We start from the raw sequence: 6,502 nt of genomic DNA, 5'->3' as shown, positions 1-6,502 counted from the left end.
TATCCAGCAAAACTCTCTCTCAAATATGAAGGTGAAATTAAGTCATTTACAGATAAACACAAGCTTAGAGAATTTGCAAAAACTAAACCAAAGCTACAAGAACTACTAACGGAAATTCTTTGGTCAGAAAATCAATAATATCAGATATCAACACAACACAAGGACACAGAACAGAGCATCCTGATATCAACTCAGATAGGGAAATCACAAAAATGAAATAAGATTAACTAAAAAAAAAAAAAAAGCTCTAAACAGGGAATCATTGATGTTATTATGTAAAAGATGACAATAATCATTAAACAGGGACTAAATACAGGAGGCATAGATCTTCCACATGGACAGGAAGTCAAGGCAATATAGGGCAATACAAGTTAAGTTTTTACTTAGAAAAATAGGAGTAAATATTAAGGTAATCACAAAGAGGTCTAACAATTCCATACTTCAAAATAAAAACCAAGATAAACATAATGACTCAGCAAAAATAAATTCAACTACAAGGAAAATGAGGAACACACAATTTACAAAGAAAAACTCAGCACAAAAAAGTAAGTGGGATTGTCAACAACACACAAAAAAAGGCATCAAAATGACAGCACTAAACTCACACTTATCTATACTTATGCTGAATGTAAATGGACTAAATGCACCAATAAAGAGACAGAGAGTTGCAGATTGGATAAAAAAACATAACCCAGCTATATGCTGCCTACAAGAGACACAAACTTAAGACTTAAGAAACAAACTAAAACTCAAAGGATGGAAAAAAAAATATCAAGCAAATAACAATCAAAAAAAAGCAGCAGTGGCAATATTAATTTCCGACAAAATAGACTTTAAAGTTAAATCCACCACAAAGGATAAAGAAGGACACTGTATAATGATTAAAGGGACAATTTACCAGAAAGATATAACCATATTAAATATTTATGCACCCAATGACAGGGCTGCAAGATACATAAACTCTAACAGCATTGAAGAGTGAGATAGACACCTCCACATTTATAGTAGGAGACTTCAACACACCACTTTCAGTGAAGGACAGGACATCAAGTAAGAAGCTCAATAAAGACACGGAAGATCTAATTGCCACAATCAACCAACTTGACCTCGTAGACTTATACAGAATACTCCACCCAACAGCAGTCAAGTATACTTTCTTTTCTAGTGCACTTGGAACATTCTCTAGAATAGACCACATATCAGGTCATAAAGCAAGCCTTTGCAGAATCCAAAACATTGAAATATTACAAAGCATCTTCTCAGACCATAAGGCCATAAAAATAGACATCGATAACAGAAAAAGCAGGGAAAAGAAATCAAATATGTGGAAACTGAACAATACCCTGCTCAAAAAAGACTGGGTTATAGAAGACATTAAGAATGGAATAAAGAAATTCATAGAATCCAATGAGAATGAAAGCACTTCCTATCAGAACCTTTGGGACACAGCGAAGCAGTGCTCAGAGATCAATTTATATCAATAAATGCACACATCCAAAACGAAGAAAGGGCCAAAATCACAGAAACTGTCCCTACAACATGAACACATAGAAAGAGAGCAGCAAAAGAAACCCTCAGGCACCAGAAGAAAACAAATAATAAAAATTAGAGCAGAATTAAATGAAGTAGAGAATAGAAAAACAATTGAAAGAGTTAACAAGGCCAAAAGCTAGTTCTTTGAAAAAATTAACAAAATTGATAAACCATTGGCTAGACTGACTAAAGAAATACAGAAAAGGAAATAACCCGAATAAGAAATGAGATGGGCAATATCACAACAGACCCAACTGAAATTAAAAGAATTATATCAGATTACTACAAAAAATTGTACTCTAACAAATTTGCAAACCTAGAAGAAATGGATGAATTCCTAGAAACACACTACCTACCTAAACTAACACAAACAGAAGTAGAACAACTAAATAGACCCATAACAAAACAAGAGACTGAAAAGGTAGTCAAAAAACTCCCAAGAACAAAAAAAGCTCAGGTCCTGACGGTTTCACCGCAGAGCTCTACCAAACTTTCAGAGGAGAGGTAACACCACTACTACTAAAGATAGAAAAGTGTAGAAAAGGATGGAATACTCCAAAACTCATTCTAGGAAGCCAGCATATCCCTGATACCAAAACCAGCTAAAGACACCACAAAAAAAATTACAGACCTATATCCCTCATGAACATAGATGCCAAAATCCTCAAAAAATTCTAGCCAATAGAATTCAACAACACATCAGAAAAATAATTCACCATGGCCAAGTGGAATTTTTATGCCAGGATGGCTCAATATTAGAAAAACAAATAATGTAATCCACCATATAAATAAAAGACAAGAACCACAAGTTTTTATCAATTAATGCAGAAAAGGCATTTGACGAAGTCCAACACCCATTCGTGATAAAAACTCTCAGCAAAATAGGAATAGAAGGAAAATTCCTCAACATAATAAAGGGAATTTATACAAACCAACAGCCAATATCACCCTTAATGGAGATATTCTGAAAGCATTCACCTTGAGAACGGGAACCAGACAAGGATCCCCCTTATTACCACTCTTATTCAACATCGTGCTGGAGGTCCTAGCCAGAACAATTAGGCTAGATAAAGAAATAAAGGGCATCCAGACTGGTAAGGAAGAAGTGAAAGCATCTCTATTTGCAGATGACATGATCTTATACACAGAAAACCCTAAAGAATCCTCAAAAAAAACTACTGAAACAAATAGTTCAGCAGAGTATAGAGATACAAGATAAACATACAAAAATCAGTTGTATTCCTCTACACCAATAAAAATAACATCAAAGAGGAAATCACCATGTCAATACCGTTCACAGTAGCCCCCAAGAAGATAAAATACTTAGGAATAAATCTAACCAGAGACGTAAAAGACCTACACAAAGAAAACTACAAGGTACTACTGTGAGAAACCAAAAGCGACCTACATAAGTGGAAAAACATACCTTGCTCATGGATAGGAAGACTTAACATTGTAAGGATGTCTGTTCTACCAAAAGCCATCTATATATACAATCCAATTCCGATCCAATGACATTTTTTAATGAGGTGGAGAAACAAATCACCAACTTCCTATGGAAGGGAAAGAAGCCCCGGATAAGTAAAGCATTACTGAAAAAGAAGAACAAAGTGGGAGGCCTCACTCTACCTGATTTTAGAACCTGTTATACCGCCACAGTAGTCAAAACAGCCTGGTACTGGTACAGCAACAGACACATAGACCAATGGAACAGAATTGAGAACCCAGATATAAATCCATCCACATATGAGCAGCTGATATTTGACAAAGGCCCAGTATCAGTTAATTGAGGAAAAGATAGTCTTTTTAACAAATGGTGCTGGCATAACTGGATATCCATCGGCAAAAAAATGAAACAAGACCCATACCTCACACCATGCACAAAAACTAACTCAAAATGGATCAAAGACCTAAACATAAAATCTAAAACGATAAAGATCATGGAAGAAAAAATAGGGACAACGTTAGGAGCCCTAATACATGGCATAAACAGTATACAAAACATTACTAAAAATGCCGAAGAGAAACCAGATAATGGGGAGCTCCTAAAAATCAAACACCTACGCTCATCCAAAGACTTCACCAAAAGAGTAAAAAGACTACCTACAGACTGGGAAAAAAGTTTTCAGCTATGACATGTCCAACCAGCGCTTGATCCCTAAAATCTACATGATTCTGCTAAAACTCAACCACAGAAAGACAAACAACCCAATTAAAAAATGGACAAAGGATATGAACAGGCACTTCACTAAAGAAGACATTTGGGCGGCTAACAGATACATGAGGAAATGCTCTCGATCGTTAGCCATTAGAGAAATGCAAATCAGAACTACAATGAGATTCCATCTCACCCCAACAAGGCTGGCATTAGTCCAAAAAAACACAAAATAATCGATGTTGGAGAGGTTGTGGAGAGACTGGAACACTTCTACACTGCTGGTGGGAATGTAAAATGGTACAGCCACTTTGGAAATCGATTTGACGCTTGCTGAAAAAGCTAGAAATAGAACTACCATATGAACCGGGAATCCCAATCCTTGGAATATATCCTAGAGAAATAAGAGCCTTTACACGAACAGATATAAGCACACCCGTGTTCATGGCAGCATTGTTTACAATAGCAAAAAGTTGGAAGCAACCAAGGTGCCCATCAATGGGTGAATGGATAAAAAAACTATGGTATACTCACACAATGCAATACTACACGTTGATAAAGAATAATTTTGAATCCATGAAACATTTCATAACATGGAGAAACCTGGAAGACATTATGCTGAGTGAAATCAGTCAACTGCAAAAAGACAAATATTGTATAAGACCACTATTTTAAGAACTGAAGAAACAGTTTAAGCAGAGAAGAAAATACTCTTGGTTACAAGAGGGGGGAGGGCGGGAGGGAGGGAGGGGGAATTCACTAATTAGATAGTAGATAAGTTTCATTTTAGGTGAAGGGAAAGATGATACACAATACAGGAGAGGTCAACACAAATGGACTAAACCAAAAACAAAGAAGTTTCCTTAATAAACTGAACTCTTCAAAGGCCAGCGTAGCGGGGCAGGGGTTTGAGGACCAAGGTTTCAGGGGACATCTGAATCAATGGCATAGTAAAATCTATTAAGAAAACATTCTGCATCCCACTTTGGAAAGTGGCGTCTGTGGTCTTAAATGCTAGCAAGCGGCCATCTAAGATGCATCAATTGGTCTCAAACCACCTGGAACAAGGAAGAAGGAAGAATACCAAAGACACAAAACAATTATGAGCCTAAGAGACAAAAAGGACCACATAAACCAGAGACTACATCAGCCTGAGACCAGAAGAACTATATGACTGCCCTGATAGGGAACTCAACAGAAAAACCCTGAGGGAGCAGGAGAGCAGTAGGATGCAGACCCGAAATTCTTGTAAAAAGACCAGCCTTAATGGTCAGACTGGGACTGGAGGGACCCCAGAGGCCGTGGACCCCAGACCTTCTGTTACCCCTGGGCAGGAACCATTCCCAAAGCCAACTCTTCAGACAGGGATTGGACTGGAATAGGGGATGGAAAATGAGACTGGTGAAGAACAAGCTTCTTGGATCAAGTCGACACATGAGACTAGTTGGCATCTCCTGTCTGGAGGGGAGATGAGAGGGCAGAGGTGGCCAGAAGCTACCTGAATGGACAAAAGGAGAGAGAGTGGAGGAAAGTACTGTGCTATCTCATCAGAGGGAGGGCAAGGGGTATGTAAATTTTTGTATGAGAGACTGACCTGATATGTATATATTGGGCAACTTCACTGGTGTCACCCTGTCTGGAGCAAGGAGGAATGAGGAAAACCAAAGACACAAGGGAAAGATTAGTCCAAAGGACAAATGGACCACAACTACCACAGCTTCCACCAGACTGAGTCCATCAAAACTAGGTGGTATCTGGCTACCACCACTGACTGTTCTGACAGAGATCATAATAGAGGTCCCAGACAAAGCTGGAGAAAAATGTAGAACTAAATTCTCACTCACACACACGGGCACACAAGACCAGATTTACTGTTCTGACAGAGACTGCAGAAATCACAAGAGTATGGCCCCAGGACACCGTTTTGGCTCAGTAATGAAGTCACTCCTGAGATCCACCCTTTGGCCAAAGATTAGACAGGCCCATAAAACAAAACGAGACTAAGAGGTTACACCAGTCCAGGGGCAAGGACTAGAAGGCAAGAGGGGACAGGAAAACTGGTAATGGGGAACCCAAAATTGAGAAGTAGAGAATGTTGACATGTCATGGCATTGGCAACCGATGTCACAAACAAACAAAAAAAAAATTGGGGGGTATCAATTGTTTAATGAGAAACTAGTTTGCTCTGTAAACCTTCAAAACAACAACAGCAACAACAAGAAATTTTGGGCATGTCTGTGTGGTTATATCTTTAGATTTTGTGGGAGGCTTACTATATCAATTAGTATGTTCATTAAAACTTTTAATAGATATTTCCAAATTGCCCTCCCAAAATGCTGAACCAGTTGTTACTCCCATGAACAGAGAGTGAGCATCTTCCCCTCCCCCACCCGCTTTAGCCACCACTGGACGCATTAGCTGAACATTTACAGGTTCACATTCCTGCGGGGAGTTCTCTATGGCGGAAGTCTACTCCTTATGAGAGTTGTTGACTTTGCCTTTAATATTAACAAACAGAGCTTGTGCACCATCTCTAATGACCTCTAGTAGTTAATCAGTTTATAAAAATATAATCATGTGGCAGTCTACTTTGTTTTCATGGGTGGCCTGGAACAAATCAGTATAAGTGGAAAGTGAATTGCCCTCCCCTTTGCCTCCCTATCTCTGTTTAATTATTTATGCAGGTTCAACTAAGAACAATTCTTCTATGGTATTGAGAAAATATTAACGGCATCATTCCTCCCTCACCTCCCCATCACATGATTCTTTTTTTCTGCACACTTAAGCATATAGCTGGTTATTTATTATGAAAAC

This window comes from Elephas maximus, chromosome 9 (genome assembly GCF_024166365.1).
Source record: "Elephas maximus indicus isolate mEleMax1 chromosome 9, mEleMax1 primary haplotype, whole genome shotgun sequence".
Lineage (NCBI taxonomy): Eukaryota > Metazoa > Chordata > Mammalia > Proboscidea > Elephantidae > Elephas > Elephas maximus.
This window is presented reverse-complemented; position numbering follows the sequence as displayed.